Below are 22,628 nucleotides of genomic sequence, written 5' to 3' on the forward strand. Positions count from 1 at the left end.
ATTAGGAGGGTTTTTTTCCTTTACTTTTTAAATGTTGTCATGGCTTAATTTAAAACATATTTAGCTTGGGGTAGTGGTACACACCTGTAACCCCAAATGACTCAAAGCTGTGTGTAGGAGGATCAAAAGTTTGGGGCCAGCTTCATCAAGTTAGCTCTCCTCAGTTTAGCAAGATGATGTCTCAAAATACAAAAATAAAAAGGCTGGGGATATAACTTAGTGGTAAAGTTCCTCTGGGTTCAATCCCCAGAACAGAAAAATAAAACATATATTTATGTCATTCTAAATAATGTGCTTCATAAAAGGTTTACTCATTGGTTGTATTACTCATTACTCAATGGTTGCAAGTAGGACACTGTCAAAGTTGCTTTCTATTTTGGGCCTTAGTTAATTACCCCCTCTATGGGGTATGAAATAAAAGAGCACTAACAGATTCTCCAAATATGGCTAAGACACCATGCAGAGAGCCACTGCCTTGACAGGAGGAATAAAGAATGAAGTTAAATTATTTCCAAGTTGTCAGGGACCTGAATTAGAACTGGAACAGATTTTCAAAGTATGAGCCAAGGAGCTTTGTGGGTTTTAGGCTGAAGTTGATGGATCATAGTGGCCAGTTCTTACTTACTTCCATCAGAGTTTTGCTTATGGTCAACGGCTGATAAAAAAAAGGGATTGAATGCTTGACTGTGAATATTTCATTACGTATTTCATAAATTATTGCATATTTGAAGGTGTACAACATGATGTATTAATGCACATATGCATACTAAAATGGTAAATGTAGTTAAGAAAACTAACATGACCATCATCTTACCCCATTTGCCCTTATTTATGTATTTGAAGTTAATATACTGTAGCAGAATCTATTATAACTTGTTGCTTAAATCTGGCCTACTGTTCCTTTATGGTCACTTATATTTTCAACAGATTAAAAAAACTAAAATAAAATATCTCACATATATGAAAATTATTTAAAACTCAAACTTCAACATCCATAAATAAAGTTTTTTGGAATACAGTCATGTCCAATGACCTACTTATTGTCTCTGGCTCTTTTTATACTCCTGGACCACACTAATGCAGTTGCCAAAAAGAATGTGCAGACCACAAAGTCTAAGGATGGCTACAGTACCCTTTATAAAAAGTGTTTGACCATACTTGCATTGTAAGAAAATATATGCAACTGAGACATTGAACTTTTTGGTTCCTTCATACACAATTCTAAGACAGAAATCCAGTTATTGTGATAAACACTGAAGTTTCTGAGCAAGGTATGAAAATTAATTGCAACAAGCCTTAAATCTCAGTTTCAGCTATCCCTGTCCTTTGAAAACCTGCTTCATAGGTACAGAGAAAGCTCACCCCTAAACAGCTCTAGTTAATTTAAGACATAATTAAATCTCCAGAATATTTACTGGACCAGCTCAGATTTCCAGAAATGGTTATTTATAACTGCTAGCATCAGACTGCTGTAGTGGACTGCAGAAGGTTCTTCAGAAGAGCAACTTGAGAAGCATGTCTATAACCATGAGCACCTTCTCGGTGTGAATATGCTGTACACCTGATTGTTGTGCAACTATTTACATTTCTTCTTCCCCAAATGAAGATAATTAATCTTTAGTCAGAGTTTTAAAACAAGCAACCAAGAATTTAATTGCAGAAGTATCCCTTGAAATTGCAATAAACACTGTAATGAGCCTTGGAGACTCTGATTTACTTTTCTACAAATGTCCAAAGGGTCAAATTGTCCAGATTATGCTAATATGAGGATCAATAAGTTGTTCCTGAGAAGCAAAGTTCACAATTAAATGAAAAATGGGTACATTTGGTTTTCTTATATTCAATTATTTTTAATGGACTCTGAAAAGAATCCTTTCAGATTATAATAATCCTTCATTTCACATACATTTAAAATTACTTATTCTTTACTCTATCTTGTTTCCCATTCTTCTTTCTTCATGAAAGGAAATCCAGGAGAAAACCCACTAGGAAATCCTCTCAGTTCTGCAGAAAATGTATGTAGAAGAAATTAGAATTGAACATATTAGAGGCTGGCTGATTAAGAATTGTTGCCAGAAGACTGAATACTGAGTTCTCATCTGCCTCCTACTATGAACGGCTGTTGGAAGTTTCAAAACTAACTCATTCCTCAATAAACTGCAGGTAGTGCCTAGTAGATGATGTCTCAAATGAGGACACCACACTAGCTAGTGTTGCTTTCAGCAACATAGCACACAGCTCTCAGCCCTCCCCCCAGCACCACAGTCAGGAGTTTTAAAACAGAAGACTATGGAGAAGAAAACACACACACACACACACACACACACACACACACACACACACAAACATGCACTGAAAGCTCATTCATTTAGCAAAAGTTACTCTATTCAAGGTAACATAATTAAAAAGTGGACCCATTTGTTGAGTGCTATTATAATGAAGATGTATTAATGGAGGAGGGAATACATGTTTTGACATCCAGTATTGTTGGCTTAGCTGCAGAGTTGTCAATTGTTTCCATTTCCTGAGATCAACTATGAGACAAATACTGAAGTAAAAATAAATGAAATTTAGGAAAATAGAGTAAAACTGAAAGAATTACAATTGAAAGTTTCAATTGAAAATGTATTGATAAAGACATTTATAAATTGTGAACAAAAATTTATTAAGGAATAGTCTTTGAAACTATCCCATAGCATACATATAATAAGATATATCTCTTGTGTTAATAGAAAAATTGATGTGTCCATAAAATTATAGAGTACATTTTTATAAATTTATTTATGTTTAATCACTTTGATATATAAAGTACTAAATTTATTTGTGGCATTCTAACTTATTATGTTTCTACCAATCATACTATGAATTTCAAAAATTTATATGTATCCCTGGATGTTCATAAACTTATATATTATTTGCATTATTCCATCAGCATACTTCAACTTCATTATACTTTGTGCTCATAATCATTTTAAAGAGGAATCATGTATATTTTTAAGTTTTTGAATTCAATTTAAATTTATTTGTCATAATTTTTGAGATGTCTGATTATAAAGGTTTGCATTTGTCTCAACGATGTTGGGTTTTTCCTAATTTTAATTTTTAGAATTTATTAAATTATGCATGAGTTTTGTTATCAAATTTGATTTGGTTGTCTTCTTAATAAGTAAGGTTATCATATACAATGTAAAATGTACTTATTATTGAAGGGAAAGTGAGGAACGAAAAATGGGTAAGTGAGAAATGAAAGATGGAGACTAGGTAGAGATACACAGGAGAGTGGATTTGTCAGAACCGACAAATAAAGGCCATCTCTCTATAAGAGAGAGAGGCAAAACAGGGTTGAGTTCTGGGACTTTCACCTGGAAGGCTCAGGAATCAGAGTTGGGCAGGTCTTAATGCAGGAAGTTAAGGGTTGGGTTGGTATGAGGGAATGGTGAGCCTTTCTCAGAGGGGCCTTTGGGCAGGAAAGTGAAACGTATTTCTTATAATGGCCACTGTCATTTAATGCTAAGATGCTAAGCAAGGACATTATAATTATCATTTACTTGCTATTTCTAAAAATGTTTCATATTTTCTTGATATTTTCTATACATTGCTATGTGTTGCCCCACCTTTTCCTTTCATATTTTTATAGGTAAAAGGCTTTGTTTTAATAAATCAGAGGACATAGATAAATAACAATTTTATTTTTTTTTATTTTTTTCCATGCCCAGAAAGAAATATTGTCAATGGACATTTTTTTTGTTGTTGTTTCTTTTGTCCTTGTTTCTTTGTGGTATGGGGGACTGAATTCAGAGTTCCCTGAATGCTGGCCAAATGACTAACCACAGAGCAATCCCCTCTACCCTCAAGGGACATTCCTAAGTAAAAAAAGAAAACATCTTTTATACTCTTCTTCTCCCTCTTCCTTCTATATTGTCACCCAAAATTAAATCAATGCTTATTATATTCCTTTTTTTTTTGCCATGAACTTGTGCTTTTCTTTTAGTCCATAAGTGTTTAAAAAATATTATTTTTAAAAACTATAATACTGTAGATTATTTAAAATTGCTTGCATTTGTAAGTTCATTGGCTTTTCTAAATTGCTTCACCACTTATGTTTTCATTTTTGAGATATAACTACTTATTGACAGAGTTTAACTATTCTAGTTGAAGTTTTGTAATCAAAGGTATTCCTTAATTCACAGAAAATCAAATATTTTCATTTTCTTCAGTTTTAAGTACTAACTTGCTTTAGTACAGGATGAATTGATCTCAGTCTTTGATTTTCAGAAATCCACACACACTGCATCCTTGGCTTCTGTACTTAATATTGCTAAGGAGTAGGTTGAGGAAAGAAATGACTCTCCATCTTGTTTTGCCCATCACTAGATTCTTCTCCAATGAGCTTCTGAGTTTGCAGAAGATTTTTTTTTTAAATTGTAAGTTTGATAATTTTACCAAGTTAATTAATCTGCCTATATGTTATCTGTGATAAAAAGACAGAAATGCATGTGTATCTTTCATCTTGTAATTTTTTTTTCTATGTATTTCTTAGAACAAGTAAATCATCACTTCATTCGACTAAGGAAAGATTATTTAATTTTGTTGTTGCTACTGATGCTATTTCTTTTGGTAGGGATCACCAATAATCTGTAAGCTGGATTTCCATTTTGCATATTTCAATAATAATGAAATTATTATTTCATTTTTTGTAAATTTTTATGAGATATTCTTCAAATAAGTTTTAAATGCCCATGATTTGCTGTGTGTTATTATTCTGCTCTTTGTTATTCCTGGTTATGTTTGCAAATTATACAATGCCATTCCCATCTTAATTTCTTTCATAAATTCACTTTTCATCATTTCTCTTCCTTTATCATTCCTCATTTTAGACAGCACAAGTTTTGAGAATTCCTGAGAGAATAAGTAGTTTTAGCCTGCACTTCTGTTTTATTTCTGTTGCAATACCTCAGCACATTTTATTCATCTCCGTGCTGTCTGGCATTTCCCTTTTTCTCTTTTTCTCTTCTGAGCTTGCAAAGAAACTGTGCAGGATTCATTTTGTTGCTCTGCTTTTTTTCTAAGTTTATTCCTCTTTGAAGAGATGCAGTTCTATTTGCACCTGATATTTTACCCAGAAAACTGTGATTGGAATTGCCTTTAGTTTTCTTCCTGCTTACTATAAGGGAACAATTTTTGAAATTTCTTTTAAGAAAAAAATTCTAAGTGGGTTGTCTCAGGGTCAATAATTTACATATTGTGTTTAATACTTGGAATGACTTAAGTTTGAGAAAAGAGAAGAGATAGGGGTGAAAAGATAACAAATATGGTGGGGAAACAGTATTATTTATTTATCTTTGCCTTCAGCTAAACTTCATAAAAATCACTTTAGTTCCAGTGAATTCAAGACACACAATTATGAGAGGCCTCTGATTATACTTTCACCTTTGTCAGTGGATTTTTCATGGATTTGTTTTCACACAAAGCCTATGTACTTGGTCAGAAGTTCTTTCTTTCATTCTTTGTTTTTATAGACAGAATTTTGCAGATTATAAAAACATCAACAGAATTATAAGCCCTTTATTGTTTTTTTTTTAAATTTATTTTTTAGTTGTTGACAGACTTTTATTTTATTTATTTATATGCAGTGCTGACAATCTGACTCAGTGCCTCAACATGCTAAGCAAGCACTCTACCACTGAGCCACAATCCCAATTCCCCTTTATTATTTTCTTAAAAAATGCAAAGAAATAATCTAGTTAACATAACTACTACCTCAAATACCTGTCACTTATCCCTCTGGTTTAACTGAAACTTGGACACTTGGACTAACATCTCTCCATCCTTTCTACCCCAGCCTGTTGAATCAGTCATTCCACAGTGTGTACATATAACATAGTATCACTTTGTAACACAAAAATTTATACAATCATAATTGTCAATATTAAATAAAATAAAAATTAACATACTAATAAATCAAGCAAACAAAAAACAATGTGGAATAAATCTCAAGACACTGAGGCAATTATGTAACAATCATGGCTTACTGATTCATCAATATATTTTATTTTTAAGAAAATATCACACAATATTCAGAAACTGTGAAAAACTTTTCATCTTTCTGTTTCAGAGATGTATTTTCTCCCTGAATAGGTACATTATAATGTAAGCCAACATTACATTATAATGTAATGGAGGCAGAAAAGAAATTTATTTTCCTTTATTATAAGTATGATTCAAGTGAAAGACAAACACTCCTATCTTTTAGTAATATCTGCTTTAGAAAGGATTGGGCATGGAGATTCATTCATACATAGATCTTTGCTTTTATCTGAAGTAATTCCAGTATTCCACCACTTCTATTTTATTGTACTAACATAAAATAAAAATCAACAATTATTTTTAAGGAGATTATTACAAAAAAATTTATAAATCATGTAACCATGCTACATTAAAAATTTTTGGAATGAAATTTATATTTCTTGAAATGGTAAGATATTTAACAGTCACTTTTATTTTTATCTTTTGAGAAATGAAAGAAAGAACCATTGTAAGTGTGAAGAATATGTTATTCAGCATTCTGTCACTGTGACAAAATACCTGAGATAAATAAATTATAAGGAGAAAAGATTTATTTTGACTCAGTTTCATAAATTTCATTACATGGTCACTTGGCCCTGTCTCTTTGGGCCTGTGTAAGGCAGAACTATATGCCAGGGACCATGTGTTGGAGAAAAGTTGTTCATCTCATTTCAACTGGAAAGCAAAGAAAGTGAGGATGGCCTAAGTCCCAATATCCCCTCTAAGACATGCCTCCAAATACCTAACTTCCTTCCTCTGTATCCCATTTCCTAAAGGTTTGCCACCTCCTAGTATCACCACCATCTGGAGAGAAAGCCTTCAACACAGGGCCTTTGGGGACTTTTAAGATTCAAAGCATAACAGGGTAGAAAAAGTTTGATTTTATGTGTGACAGGACTGAATATATTTTGGAACAAGAATTGGAAATGAAATTCTCAAATAAGCAAGCTGTAATTTTTCATAGGAAAACTTGCTCTGAAGAGTAATAAAATGGAGACTGAGAGGTTGGTGGAGTTTCACAAAAGAAACCTCTGCGGGGGTCACATTTTATCTGAGTTTTTGTTAGTAAGTGTTTGGGTTTGCATCTTTGATACACAAGCGTCTGTGTAATGTAGTTTTTAATATGCAGACTGCACAGCCCTGAATTATCACAGTTGAGAGAGTTAAAAATGTGCACATCAAACTTAATTGTCTTAAGTCTCATAGCTGTTTTCCTTACCCCTTACAAAGGAAAATAAAACTTGAGTGCTAAACTAAACTGTAAGAGGAGATATTTAAAATCAACCAATCACAGTTTAATTGTTTACTTTTGCTAATGACCATTACAAGAAAATCTGAAAACAGAGATACTTTGCAGAAATAAAGACAAAATTTGTTTTCAGGAACAAAACAAGAGGACTTTCCTCTGATGTGGAGGACAGAATAATGTTTCCCTAAAGAAGTTAAACTCCTGATTCCCACAACATGTGTTTACATTACCCAACAGACAAGAGGCTGGTGGACTGGATTAACTTATGGTATTTGAGATGAGAAACTCCAAGGAAAACTACCATAGGTCCTTTACAATTTATTTATTTATTTCTAATTTTATTATTAGTAAATAATAATTACAAGTAATTGTGTGATGCACTTCGACATATTCATCCATGCATAATTTTTTGCAGCAGCATTAGAAAACAAATACATGTGCCGAAGAAGCAGATGAAATAATTCTGCTCAAACATTAACAGAGCTTAAAAAGAAAAGAAAGTAAAACATTATTCTACCTCTGCTCATTCCTAGTTCCTGCTCTGTTCTCAGCCAGTTTCTTTCAGATGTTTCAGGATGAGTAATTTGATATCCACACTTATTGAGAAGAGGAAATGAGAAGGCAAGACCTCACACAGGTGCCTCTAGGGGAAAGGGCACCTAACAAGCATCAGATGACTGAGCTCTTTCATTCAGAGGTTTATTCCTGGGATGACTTTAGTAAAAGGGCTTATTTTAGCTGAAGGCAGTCAGTGATCATGTCTGTAATCCCTGAGACTTGGGAAGCTGAGGCAGGAGAATCAGAAGTTTGAGGCCAGCCTCAGCAATTTAAAAATAAAATAAAATAAAAAAGACCAGTGATATAACTCAGTGTTAAAGCATACCTGGGTTCAATTCTCAAAAGAAAAGAAAAGAAAAGAAAAGAAAAGAAAAGAAAAGAGTTGGAGTACTCTTTTAGAATGGACACATCCATGTGCGAAGTTTTAAACATTTGGCAAAATATATCAGATCCTGCCCATTCCTTCATTAAGAACACTTATGCAGGGGCAAAATACCTCCATTCCAGGCCTCATTTCTCCAAAGTAGAAACAGAAGATAGAAATTGTGTTTTTAATGTGTATTTTGCAAAGTTTTTGTTTTTCAATTCTGTTTCCTTCATTGATTTTGAAAACAGGAGGAAACCTATCTTCCCCACAGTTTAGATCTGATTCTAGCCTTTACACCACAAAAACACAAGATCAATGTTGTTACTTCAAATTCTGGGCCATACTCTACTATACTGTCTTTTGATTTGTAATAGGAAAAAAATTGTATTTGATCTGAGGAGTTACTTTATTTCATTTTTTTAAAATAATGTACTACGAGTTGCAAGTGTTCTTTGATATCTATATTTCTAGATTCCTTCATATATAACATTTCCTTATTTTTGTTCTTGTTTGTAAGTGTGCTGAAGATAGTTTTTTGAAAGAGAATTTTAAAGCTACCATCATTTCTAGAAATTTAAGCAAGCTTGTCAATTTGACTGTTCTTGTAACAACAGCAATGAAAAAATCGTCTCCTTCTGTACTGACAGTCATGATTTCCCAAAGTATTTAAACCTCTCACCATTTCCATGGGGAAAGGTCAAAATACTGGACTAATGGAGATGGAGAATCCTCCAAGAAACGTGAAACTGTGTCAACATGATAACTTGAGTGCACAGAAATGTGGGGAGGAGAATGAAGAGGAGTGGAAGATTCCAATGTCACTGGTCTTCTTTGGGATGTATCTAGAGGTTGACCAAGATTCTGGAATCTCCCACATACATTTAATCACATAATTAATAATTAAATTTGAGTATTTTCAAGCTGCCATTTTATTTTTAGTTACTCTGAGCACATATATTAATATAGTTTAGAAAATAACCTCAAGATTATTAGAAAGAAAAGTTCTAAAATATTATAAAATGATGTTGCTTCTACAGATCAGGTATGTTACTAGTGATTATAAATAAGTAGGCAGCATTTTGTGTACTATGCCTTGTAAAGTTTCTGGGAAATATATTATTTTAACAGTTTAAGAAAATGCAAATATAGCTTCAAGAATAATACATATTGTACCAAACCAAAAAGCAAATGTTGTATAAAAAAAATAGCTGCATGTGTAAAAACAGAAAAAAAATTTCATCACATTAATTACCATTGAACAAGTTGTGAGGATCATATCTATTTCAAATCTCACCCTGGTGAACAGAATGTGACACCAGATAGTTTCATACTAACAAGGAATTAATAATTTGTGGCTTGTTAATTGTTCCATTATAAAGACTTAGGTGAAATAAATAGGAACCCATTTCTGTAAAATACAGCTGAAATACAGTTGTAAAATCAAACAAAATGGGAATAATAATTTCAGTAACTTTTAAAATGTGAGGGAAAAGGCCAGGCATTGTTACAATTTTCTCTTTAATCACTGTTTCTTTTCCCTGACTCTTTTCCTGTTTGGATTATTTGAAATCAAAATTATCACCACCATAATTTAAATACATACAAAGTAATTCATTAATAGTCTATATGATGATTAATTTTATGTGTCAACATAACTGGGTTAAAGTATACCCAGATAGATTATAAAACATTATTTTTGGTTTGTCCTTGAATGTATTTCCAGAAGATTGGCATTTGAATCAGTACACTTCGTAAGGACTAGCTCATCCATCAGTGTGGGCAGGCATCGCCGAATCTGTTCAGGGACTGAGTAGATCTGTTGGGAGACTTTTTTGTTTGAGGAAGGGAAAATCTACCCTCTTTTCTTGAGTAGCAACATCCATCTTCTCCTGTTCTCAGACACTGGTGTTCCTGGGTCTTGGGCCTTGGAATTCATACTGAGTCATACCACTGCCAACACTGGTCCTTTAGCTTTGGACTGCAGATTGTGGGATGTAGCCTCCATAATCAGTTGTAAAATAAAACAAAATGGGAATAATAATTTCAGTAACTTATAAAATCATATGATTAACTCCATAATCATATGAGCCACTTCCCATTATAAATTTCCTCTTTATCTCTATCTATCTATCTATCTATCCATCCATCCATCAATCTATCCATTTAATTTCATATTGGTTTTTTTACTCTGAAGAATCCTCATGCACAGTATTTTACTGGAATTACACTGTTGCATATTTTGGATATCATCAATTTTACTTTTTGACATGTAGATATTCTGTATTGTTTCTATTTTTTAACCATACTGAATATTAAGCATTGTATTTGATAATCACATGACATAAACTAGAGTCTATCTTTAAAAATTTAAATTTTTTTAGTTGTAGGACACAATACCTTTATTGTATTTATTTATGTGGTGCTGAGGATCAAATCGAGAGCCCCACACATGCAAGGCAAGCACTCTACCACTGAGCCACAATCCCAGCCCTACCTTTAAAAGTTTTTAAAACTTTGTAAAAATTTTATTGTAATTACTTTTTAAAAGAAATTTTACATACATACAGGAAGCAGAATTTTTTTTAAATAGCTTTTAGTTGTAGAGGGACACAATACCTTTATTTTATCTTTATTTATTTTTATGTGGTGCTGAGGATTGAACCCAGAGCCTCAGTCATACCAGGCAAGCTCTTGACCACTGAACCATAACCCCTGCCCCAGGGAACAAAATTTTTAATGAAAAGCTAGAACAGATACTAAACCTTTTTGTTTCAGGACATTTTTATCCCCTTAAAATTTATGGAGTACTCTGAAAAAATTTGATTTACGCCCTACTCCTTCTAATATTTACCATGTTAGAAATTAAAGTTGTGTTTTAAAAATTTGTTGATTAATTGAAAAACAGCAAAATTCATTCAAACCTAAAGAAAATCCTATTAAAAATATTTTCCAAACCAAAAATAGAAGAGACTAGTATTTTTTCTGCATTGTTTTCTTAAAAAAATATTTAATATATCTGGCTTATTAGAGGGTAAATTGATTTTTGTATAATTTTCTCTTTTGGGGGGCTAAAGTATTGAGTTGGTAGCCTTGGGGGACTTTCCACCTGGTGAGGAGACCCGAAATGGCCAATCAGAAGCTGACATGGCAACAGACCCCAATACCATGGGGTTCCTCACTGCTGAAGCAATCACCCTGTCAACTCCTCTCAGCCTGGACCAACCAGCGACAGATGCCCCTAAACTTGGCTTGGCTAACCTGTTGTCAGAAACAATTTAGGTGGTCTAGGCTCTCCTACCTCCAGCTTCCTTTATAAGCATGGTTCTTGCCTTTCTTACCAGCAACTTCCCTGGCCCTCACCCTTCCACGACTGGTAAACCTCACCCAGGAGCGCCCCGACATTAAACCTTTTTTTGGTACCTTATTCTGTTCTGTGGTTCCTGATCTCACATGCCTTTTCTGCTTTACATAAGATATATAGGGAAAAAAAATAGACTAAAACAAAAACATAGTATTGGGAAAAGGAAGGCACATTTTAATAATGTCAAAGAGAGCCAAATTTGAGGCAAAGTTAATGAAGTCTATTTAGTTCAGAGCTGGTAGCCCTGATGAAATCCAATCTTGGCCATGTTAATATCAGTAAGATTCAAAGGTGTTTGAAGGAAGAGATAGTTTTAGAGGAAAAGGATAACATCCTATGATAATATTCCCCGATTGGCAAGTGTGTTTATTATTAGTATCAGATTTTCAGAAATGGTGAAGAATTTGTTTTATTTGGGAGAACATTTTTATGTCCTTGTTTGGCTACAAGTGAACAAGTGAACTTTGAAGAGATTTTTAATAAAGAAAATTTTTGCATTCTTCAGTGTGAACAGTCCTCTGTTGGCCAGTCCCTGTCTAAAACAATTGTGGGTTTATGGAATAGTGTGTCCATTAAACTCATGATATCCCTTCTTTTAGAAAATTTCCTAATATTATCCCTATGTGGAAATAAATATCATTCTTTGATAATATACCTAAACTTCACAAGTTATAGTTTATTAAACATTAGTTGCAATGTGTTAATGGAAACAATTTCAGTGAACTTTTCATCTTCTGGGACATTAAAATCCTTTAGTCCACCTTGCATTTAAATGCATCTTGCATGTGCACCAGCACATGATTTTATAACACTCTACTTTGTCAGTAGGAAAATATTGATTTACTGATTTATGCAAATCTTGGAAATGTTGGGACATTTAATTGTAAAATATGTTTAAATGTCATCCATTTATATAATCATTGACCTTGGCAGGAAAAAAAAAAAAAAAACATGTTTAGAAAGGCTCTATAGCTCATAGTCAAAGATACATGTTGTCTAAAGCTTAAATTTTTCAGAAAAAAGCTCCAATTTTATCAACATCAAAAAATACTTTCAGTTATGTCCCTTAGATTGACATGCAAAAGAGAGATTTTAAGTTTTTTTTTTTTTTTTTTTTTTTTTGAAATTAAATGCAGTGCAATGGGGGAAAATTGGCTGGTGCAGCTTGCAAGTAAAACAATTCTACAAGTGCTTTTGTTTAAAACAGCAACCTTCAGAAACAGAAGTGTTTCATGAGAACATTTCATTTGTCACACAAAATATCAAAAAAGTATAAACTGAAATGTCACTGTTTAATAAAATTAATCATTTTTGCTACTTCATCACTAATAAGTTGTAGTTGTTGTTTTCTTCCTCTGGATATATGGAGGTGAACAACACAAAGTTTGGCATTACAATTGGGTTCCCATCCCTGATTAGTGGGATATTGTCAACAGTTTTAGTCACCATTGGTCTTGTGTTGTAAGTTCAAATATCAACACAGGGAAAAGGGCAATGACAATTTTACAGTGAGGAAAACGTTTTTACTTCAGGTGCTCCCCAAATCCCTGTACATAACACTGTATATGTGTCAATATCCCAAGGTCATATGGCCCAACTCTCGAGATCCCATGTACTATCCTCCAGTGATTTTTTGAAAAACAAAGTTAATTAATATAAATCATATTAATCTCAAAGGTTTATAACAGTGCAAATTATTATTAGCAGCAGCAGTAGTACTAATAGTCTTATTGATCAAGTTATTATGGATGATTAGATTGTCCTGGTATGTGAAACTATGCATTAAATTTAATTTTTCAGCACAAACGTGCTGAACATCCATACTTTCTGTTTTTTCGATAATTTTAGAACTCCCTTAATGTGTTTGGGAATAATTTAGCCACAAAAGTATTTTATCCTTAATGTAGACCTCCCCCAAATATTCTTCATCTTCCTCCTTTGCATCCTGGTCTCAGTCAAAGTATAGGTTTCACCAATTAGAATTATCTCAGTTAAGACTCAGCTCATACTTAAGCACCTGAAGGAAGGTGCCTCCATCTGAATCAAATTGGTCAAAAAAGGTCACTTCAGAAGCTTATGGATTACTAAGAAAGCTGTATCATGTGGTCTCTGACAAAACAGTAGTATGGAAGTTGTTAATGTCACAGATTGTTAGGCAATCAAAATCCCTTTAACAATGAATTTGGGGAATTTGTGGTGACCATGGTGGAGGTGGGAGTTTCTCCTTTAAGCAATCCACCTGTGGTTCTGCTAACTGTTTCTAAATGTTTATACTGGGATCACATATGATTGTTTCTCAACGTTATTTTGAACTGCTTAACATTCTTTTAAACTTACTGCCATGTTTAGTTGTCTAAAATAAAATTCTCCTTACAATAAAGTAGTTTAAAGCAGATAATGCTTTATGTTGGTCTATTCTTTTAAATTAGGTATGGTGAGAAACATTTCACATGCGATGTCTAAGTGATAATAATACCTTATTATATTAGGGTTCTCCAGAGAAACACTAATATTAGTGTTCTCCAGATCAAACACTGGGATGTGTTGTTGTTGTTGTTGTTTGTGTCTTCTTTTGTTTTATTTGTGTGTGTGTGTGTGCATGAATATGTGTGTGCACTTGTGTATGTATAAAAAGGAAATTTATTATGAGGAATAGGAGGTTTGTCCAATTTTGGAGACTGAGAAGTACCACAATCTGTCATTTGCAGACTGAAGAACCAGGAGTGAATGGTATCATTCAGTCCAATTCTGATGGCCTGAGAACAGGAGGAGATGGTTTAAATACCAATATGATGGCTACAGAAGATGACTTGTTTCATCTCAAACAGGCAGGTAGAAAATCAAAAAGGGTGATTTTTTCCCCTGTTTTGTTTTATTTAGGCCTTTCAATTGAGTGGATGAAGCTCATGCACACTGAGAGGATGGAAAAATAATTTACCAACTCTAGTGATTCAAATGCTAATCTCCTGGTGGAACATCCCCATAAATGTACCCAAAAATAATGTTTAGCCAGATATTTAGGCATCACCTGATCCAATCAGTTTGAGAAGATGAAATCAACTAACACATTTACATTTAACATAAAAAGTGTGTAGATCTTTCTGATATCTATGGCCAAATGTTAGAGCATATATAAAATTAATTTCAAATTGTATACACACACACACATACACACTCACACATATATACATATATATGGAGAGAGAGAGGGATAAATACATACAAATATATCCATATATATCCATATCTGTATCACTATCTATGTGTGTGTATTGAATCCAACACATTGTTTTAATTTGATATTTGGTTCTTTTCTGTCATGAGACTTTTCTAAGTCCCAATATTTGTTTATTTTTTAAATACTTATTTTTTAGTTTTAGTTGGACACAATACCTTTCTTTTTATTTATATGTGGTGCTGAGGATTGAATCCAGATCTTTGCACGTGCTAGGCAAGCACTACCGCTGAGCCACAACCCCAGTCCCCCCAATGTAATATTTAAATATAGATTTATTAAATGCACTTAACTGTTTAGGCATGGATTACCTCATGAAAGGAACTCTGATTAAAGATAAAAGGCTGATAGGAAATCTACAAATTCTATAAGAACACTTGTGGTTTATGTGATCTTTTAGGAGTTTTCAACACATGAATATGTATCTGGGTGAGTGTGTGTGTGTGTGTGAATAATTAGTAAATAATGGTATTGTAGGCAAGAGATTGGTTTCCTTTGCATACAAGTCTTTTATTAGGGAGACACTTACAACTGTTTAACTGAAGAAATACTGGCCTCCATAACCAAAGTTGATTGCTTAAATGTATGAGTCTGTAGTTTTGATAAAGTAAAGGCTTATTCTTTTTTAATATTCCTGGATATAATATATTCATTACATTATATTTTATTGATTTAACATACCACGGTAGAGTACTTTCTATGTGTCTGAAGTCAGAGCTTTGTTATTGCGAAAGCTTTTGGAATAGGGGTATGCACTTCACATACTTAATTGCTAAGTTTTCCCTATCTTTGGGGGAACTGGAGAATGCTGGGGATCAAACCCAGCATCTAATGCATTTGAAGTATGCAGGAGATCTACCACTAAGTTAGATGTCCAGACTTTAGAGGATCATGTGAAATATAATTTTGGAATAGTTTTAAGTTTATTTAAGAGTCTTTTCTTCTTTTTTTTTTTTTTTTTGTAATACAAAGGACTAAATCCAGGGTTCTCTATCACTGAGCTATTCCCCAACCATTTTATTTATTTATTTATTTTTAAAGAGAGAGAGAGAGAGAGAGAGAGAGAGAGAGAGAGAGAGAGAGAGAGAGAGAGAATTTTAATATTTATTTTTTAGTTTTTGGCGGACACAACATCTTTGTTGGTATGTGGTGCTGAGGATGGAACCAGGGCTGCAAGCATGCCAGGCGAGCGTGCTACCGCTTGAGCCACATCCCCAGCCCATTTTTATTTATTTTAATTTTTAAACAAGATCTCCCTAAATCACTTCAAACTTGTAATTGTCCTACTTCTGCCTTCTCAGTCACTACTTTTAAAGGCATGTGACAACTGTTCCCAATCAAAAGAGTGTTTGTTCTAGTCAGAAATCTTTAATATAATGATAGTTTGATATTAAAGAATGGGTTTAAACCCCAAAATGTATTTTGATGATATTTCTTTCATCCATTAAGTTTCAATTACTACACCAAACAGAATTATATCCATGAAAGACACTATTAAATAAAAATGCTTAAATATATTTTATAATATAAAATTGTATAAGAATATGAATTATTATTATTAGAATATTCTTTTGAGGAACTAATATATAAATAAAATGACAAAACTTTACTTATATATTCCAAATCCATCTATTATGAAATTAATCTGCAATAGCATGTGCATTACAGAAGCTTTCATAAGATTTTTTAAAATCTGAGTTTATCTCATATAAGAGAAAATGCCACAATTTCTTAAAAGTAAATCTAAAAAAAGGATTTCCTCTACTCTGTGTGTGTGTGTGTGTGTGTGTGTGTGTGTGTGTTTGATGTGTGTGTGATGTGTCTGTCACCTGGGTAGAAGATGACAGAAGCAGATAGAGCTAAAGGAATTTTCTAAAAATAAAATGCATTGCAGAAATCTCTGCAATCTTACTGGGAGTGCCAAAGTATCAGTGCATCGGTAGCCAAGGGGATAAAAAGGGTATAAAAATTCCATTTCCTTAAACTCCACACTTCCCTGGAACAATGTAGAGAAGAGCGCAGTACTGCCAAATAAGACCTTAACTTGAAATGCCAAAGTCTCTCGAAAGCAGTGTTAACACAGAGGGTATTTTAGGGAAAAAGATCAGCAAGTCCTTGGTCTCTGGTGTTTCTTTTTCTTATTTATGTGATTGCTAAAGCTGGAAATAATGAATTTGGAAATTGGATTCAAATGTAAGAAAATGGAGTATTTTAAATCACAATATCAGAAGCACATCACCTGTCTGCTTTCTCTCTAATACTGCTTTTAGGCATCTACCCATTTATGCATTCTAATTCAAACCTGCTATTTTATAAAGCCTTCCTCAGCTTAGCAGAAAATGCTTCTTATCACTGGAACTCCTATGGCATTTATTTATTGCAATTCTTACACAGCAGCTTTAAAGAGTCCTGAATAACTACAGTGATGATGTAACGTCCAAGTCTCTCTTTCCAAGGATCAGCCACTGGAATGAAGGGCAGGACTTTGAAAGATATAATCATACATGTGATATCACATATATATGTAGTATATAAATTCTTAGTCATATATATGTCATATATATATATATGAAAAAACTTTACTGATATATTCCAACTTTACTGATATGAAGGAGAATTTAAATTCTTCTTAATATTTTTTCATTCACGATATCATTTAACTCGTAGTCATCTTCTGTGGGTTTTCCATCTCTTTATTTCAACCTTATCCAATTGTTATGTACTCCATTTTAATGTTTTCTGGTCATCTCCTATGAAGTTGGGCAATTATATACTCATTCACATAGCTTTGTATCAGAGAAATTTCAAAATAAGAACGGTAACTCCCAACAACTATTGCATAGTTGTCCAGCAACAGGATATTTTTATGTCAATGTAATCTGTCCACCCAAGTTTTGACTAAAGCCTTTAATCATATGTGAAGTGCGGTTTTGGTACAGACTTATATTCCTTTCTAGATAAATTTTGATTTAAGGGGGTCTAGGTACACAATAATCATGTGTATAAAGCTCAATTCACTTCTGAATAATTACAAATGCCTTCATGTGTGTGATATGAACTATTCACTAACCTTAAATTCTTTATGCTTGACAGTTTGATAAGCTTTGACTTTTTCACCATGAAATATGAGCAAATATTTCCACTGTATTTGAATTCTGGTGTAATATTTGGATTATTGTCTGCTTTTCCACTTGGCAGAATTTGGGGGGTCAGAAATTGATATCTACAACATCATAACTATAAAAACTTCTGTAATATATGTTAATTGAAGTTTAATTAAAATATTATTTCCTCTAAATTTGTTTAGGTATTTGTTTACTAACTATACCATGTAGAAAAATTAAGAAAAAGAGAGAGACAGACAGATAGAGAAGTGAGAGAGGAAACAAGACTCCTTTAGAAATTTATTTTGGAATGGAATTTTGACTTATTGTTAAGGTCTTCCCAGTCCTTTATTTACAGAATCATCATATTGTTTTCTTTTTAAGGGAGATAAACTGTGATGTGTGTTTTCCCTGCATATTTAGTAGAGCCATTAGGACACAGGCATAGGGGACTTCATGCTGAGACTATACCATTTCTTTTTCTCCCCTGGGGGAAGATTAAATATGACATGCTACCTTTGTGGATACTTAATCATCCTTACACGTTCTTTACATTCTCTGAATAAAACTTGTTCTCTTACAGAATTTTTAGCCTAATTATAAAGTTCAACTGACACTTCTCAACATAGATTAATAGTATGTTGAAACTGAAAATTTCCCCAAACACATTTGTCATTGTTTTCCCTCTTTACCTACAATTTTCTGGGTTTCCAGTTGCTTGCCTAGCATCTCTCTGACTTTACATGTTTCAGCAACTAATTATTTGCTTTAAAAAGGAAAGTGTCCATCAATAGTTCTCATCTACATCAGGTATACTTCTTCTCTTTTGTATCTATTTACTAGTGTCAGATGTGCTCCCTCCACTCACAACCCCTCTCCCCTTACTCCTACAAATCATTTTTTTTTTCTAGGAAAAAACCAGTGACTTTTATATCTTCCTATCCTTGTTCAAACCTGTCCTCTCCAAACACTTCCTTCCTGAATAAAAATCATTACAATTGCTTTTCTCTTCATTACCACCACTATTTTTTTTTCTGGTCAAGACCTAATTATTTTCCTAAAATATTGAAAAAAACATATATATATATGTATGTATATATATATATATATATATATATATATATACATATATATATATATATTCTGAAGAAATTAGGCAATTTCCTTAACAAAAATTAAAGCATCTAAAGCTTTGACTTCTCTATTTTATAAATAGTATTGTTTAGCATCTAGGATGTTGCAGTTAAATACCTCTCCATTTTCAAGTTTTCTATTTATAAATTAATAGCAATAATAATATTAACTATTTGAGATCACTAATACACTATTTTTAAATATTTAGATGCTTTATACATTTTGCTAATTCAAAAACTAAGTAATCTTGAAACCAGATGTTTAGTGTAGTATGTCTTTGAGATACAGTCCTACAGGTAGGATCCATAATTATATCAATCAGGTTCTCATCAGTAAAACAAAATCCATGCCAGATGGTTCAAGTAGAGAACATTTAAAATTAGAAAGTAGTTAGAAATCTACTTTCAAGGAACTGTTTCAGAGAAAAATGGGTTAGGCAAGACAGAAATTAACAACAGCTTGGAGATGGTATCCCCATTTGGGTTTAAAGGACAAAAAGGAGACTGTATTACTGTCATCCAAGAATTGGAACTGGCTGCTGGGTGTGCGATGAAATCAGCCTGGACAAAACAATGGGGATTGGAAGCCACAAAGATTTCCAGAGAAAAGGATAGGGAGACTCCAGCTTCTCTACCTGCCTGCACTCTCTCATCATTATTTCTTCTTGGTTCAACTTACCCTGAGAGAAGTTGGGAGAGGATGGTAAAATAGATACATAAGAAAACAGGTGAGTGACCTCGTAGACCTTCAAAAGGTTGAAAATCCTGAAGATTTTGATACTATGCATTTAATCTTCTTGTAGAATAACTTGAAAAATGAATAAAATTATAAAATCCCATAAGTAGAATATAAGAGATGTCATTTCAATCTACACTTATAATATTTATAAATATTATTTCATGTTTTGTTTTTCACATGAACAAGAAGGCAATTTCACTTCTATTTTCATAATTTTTGGTGATTACTATTTTGGCTTAATACTCAACTTTTTGCAGACTATTATATCTCCTAGTAAAGTCTCTTTTAGCTCTCTTCATATAGGTCTTGAAATTTCTTATTAAATTTGTACTTAGATTGCTTATGTGAGTGGGTAATTGCCTTCTTTTTCTATTTTCTAGTGGGTTATTATTTTTTAATTATACTTTTAATTTTTTAACAAAATCAGACCTTCATAAAATTTTCAAAAATACTTTAAAGAGCTTTCATAATACCTTTACTTAAGTTTACATATTTTTCCTGCATTTTGCCCACTCGTTTATTTATTAATTTCTGAAAAAAATGACAAGTAAGTTGCAGATATTAAGCAGTGCCACCTAAAATATCTGTCAGGTTTCTTAACACCAAGTATATTACTTGACATATCCATAGAGCAGTCATCAAATATAGGAAATTTAGCAGTGTTAAGATCATTATCCATATAGAAATTATGCTGATTTTTATAGTAACTTTCTTTAGAGTACCGCCCATGTCCAAACAAGATTATGCATTTTATTAAGCTGTGATGTCCTTTATGATATTGATGTTTCTAAAATGGATAGGCATATTATTTTGAACAAAGTCTCTCAAATTAGATTAATCACTCTTTCATGATTAGAATTTTAGTTTATTTTACTTCAATTTTTAAACAGTCTCAGAAATATCTAAATATAGCACAAGGAAATTATTTTTCCTCAACTGCTAGAGAATTGTCCACAGGTTATCTCACCACCACTGATGTAATTGAGTGTGTAGTTTCTGTAAAAAAAAAAGACACTCTTATTTAGAACAATACTACTACAAAAAATCCAAATAAAGCAATTGATATTAATACTCCTCTACCAATATAGGAGGAAACTGTATCCCCCTTAGAATTTACACATTAAACCCTGAACCCCTGATGTGTCTGTTTTTGGAGCAAGAGTCTTGTGGGAGGTACTAAAATCACACCAGAGCTATAAGGGTGGAGACTTAATCCAATAGAACTAAGGTTCTGACCAAAGGAGGAAACAGTTGACATACATGCAATTAATGGAAATACAATGTCAGGTGTGGAGAGAAGGTGATGGCTGTCCACAAGCCAGAGAGAGGGGCCTCCTGAGAAATGTACACTCATGGCAACATGGATTTTTCCAGAACTCTAAGAAAATAGATTTCTGTAGTTTAAAGAGGCTTAAACACTGGTGGATAAGGCCTACCACATTATGGAAGGTTATCACCCTTATTTAAAGTGGACTTATTTTTCAATGCCAATTATTTATAAAAAAATTCCTTCACAGCCAAATCCAGATTTGTGATTGTCTAGACCACTAGACACTGTGGCTTAGTTAGTTGAATTAAAAAATATCATGTTTTCTTTTCTCTTTTGTAACAGTAAAAAATTTGATTTAACTTTTTTTATGTCATTATTTATTTGATCACTTCCTCTGTGTGTTTCTATTTTTCCTTTGCTGAGACTTGCCCTCTACATACAAATGTGCTTCTCATTCCAACTGGGTTCTGACACTCCTATGCAGGGATTTCTTCTTGTACATACACACTCCTGATACTCCTCAGGCACTGACTTCTTATTCTGGATTGTTCTAGAGTAATAATATCTTCCTAACTCTGCTTAGTGTCCAGTATCCTACCCAGGAATATCTTTTCAAAAAGATCCACTTCGCAAGCACTGAGTACCCTCAAAAATCTGAATACACAAACGGACAGTGATGAGACAATACATAACAAAAACAGAATGTATGATTCTTAATATTTTCAGCAAACAGCCTACCACAAACTCTGTAGCAATGGATCCAAAATTTTTAGAACTCAGCTGATAACTGCCAGATTCCTGTGTTTTATCTTCTCCCAGATTAAAACTTAGGACCAATTAAGGGAAAACTAATGTGTTACCCAAAGCAATCATAAAAGATGCCACGATTCTAGTGATTCCACCTCCTAATTTCTATGCAAACAGCTTTCAATATTAGCAAATCTGGAGCTTTTGCCATTTTCTTTTTTACTGAAAAGCTTTACCACTCTCTTTGATTTTGAGTTTCTGTCAAATGCATGTGATAGTGACCAAATTCCTTGTATTAACAAGCTCTGAATAAAGACCCTTTGTTCTTATTTGAGTGGTCTTTATTTCCACTGCTTTCCTGGAGGTTGCACTGGGACACACTGTGCTCTGCCTATTACTGTGGATTCTATCCTTCAACCAGGCTCAGTAGCCACGGTGACCCATTGTGCCTTGTGATTTGTTGAGTCTGCACTGATGTGAAAGTACAGCACTGAGTTTGACCCCCACACCTTTGTATTGTGTGTTTTAGCTCAATTTGGCATTAGAGTTTTGTTGGTGATTCTGTTTTTTAATTTAATTTTATTTTTGTTTTTGACATGCTTAGAGGAATCAAACAATTCTTTTTTATTCCTCTTTTTGAGCTTGCTGTCTCTATCTCCCCCACCCCATGCTTATATTTTGTGTTGAGTTTTCTAAATGCAGTGTTTGTCCTAGGAGGAGAATCCTAATTTGGAACACAGGCATCAGCTCTAAAAGCCTTTTGTTAAATCTGGCCTTACAGTACCGAGAATTTTGTTTC

General features: G+C 33.1%; 1 long non-coding RNA gene across 2 annotated transcripts in view; it reads right to left on the minus strand.

Annotated features, from left to right (window-relative positions):
• LOC308642435 overlaps nucleotides 1-22,628 on the minus strand; it is a 63,025-nt gene that overhangs the window by 14,814 nt on the left and 25,583 nt on the right. For both annotated transcript variants that reach the window (XR_014020556.1, XR_014020557.1), the window contains one exon: nucleotides 10,097-10,239. This is a non-coding gene — a long non-coding RNA (uncharacterized lncRNA). The remainder of the gene's footprint in view (nucleotides 1-10,096; nucleotides 10,240-22,628) is intronic.

Source organism: Spermophilus citellus (genome assembly GCF_964194105.1).
Source record: "Spermophilus citellus genome assembly, chromosome: 1".
Taxonomy (NCBI): Eukaryota; Metazoa; Chordata; class Mammalia; order Rodentia; family Sciuridae; genus Spermophilus; species Spermophilus citellus.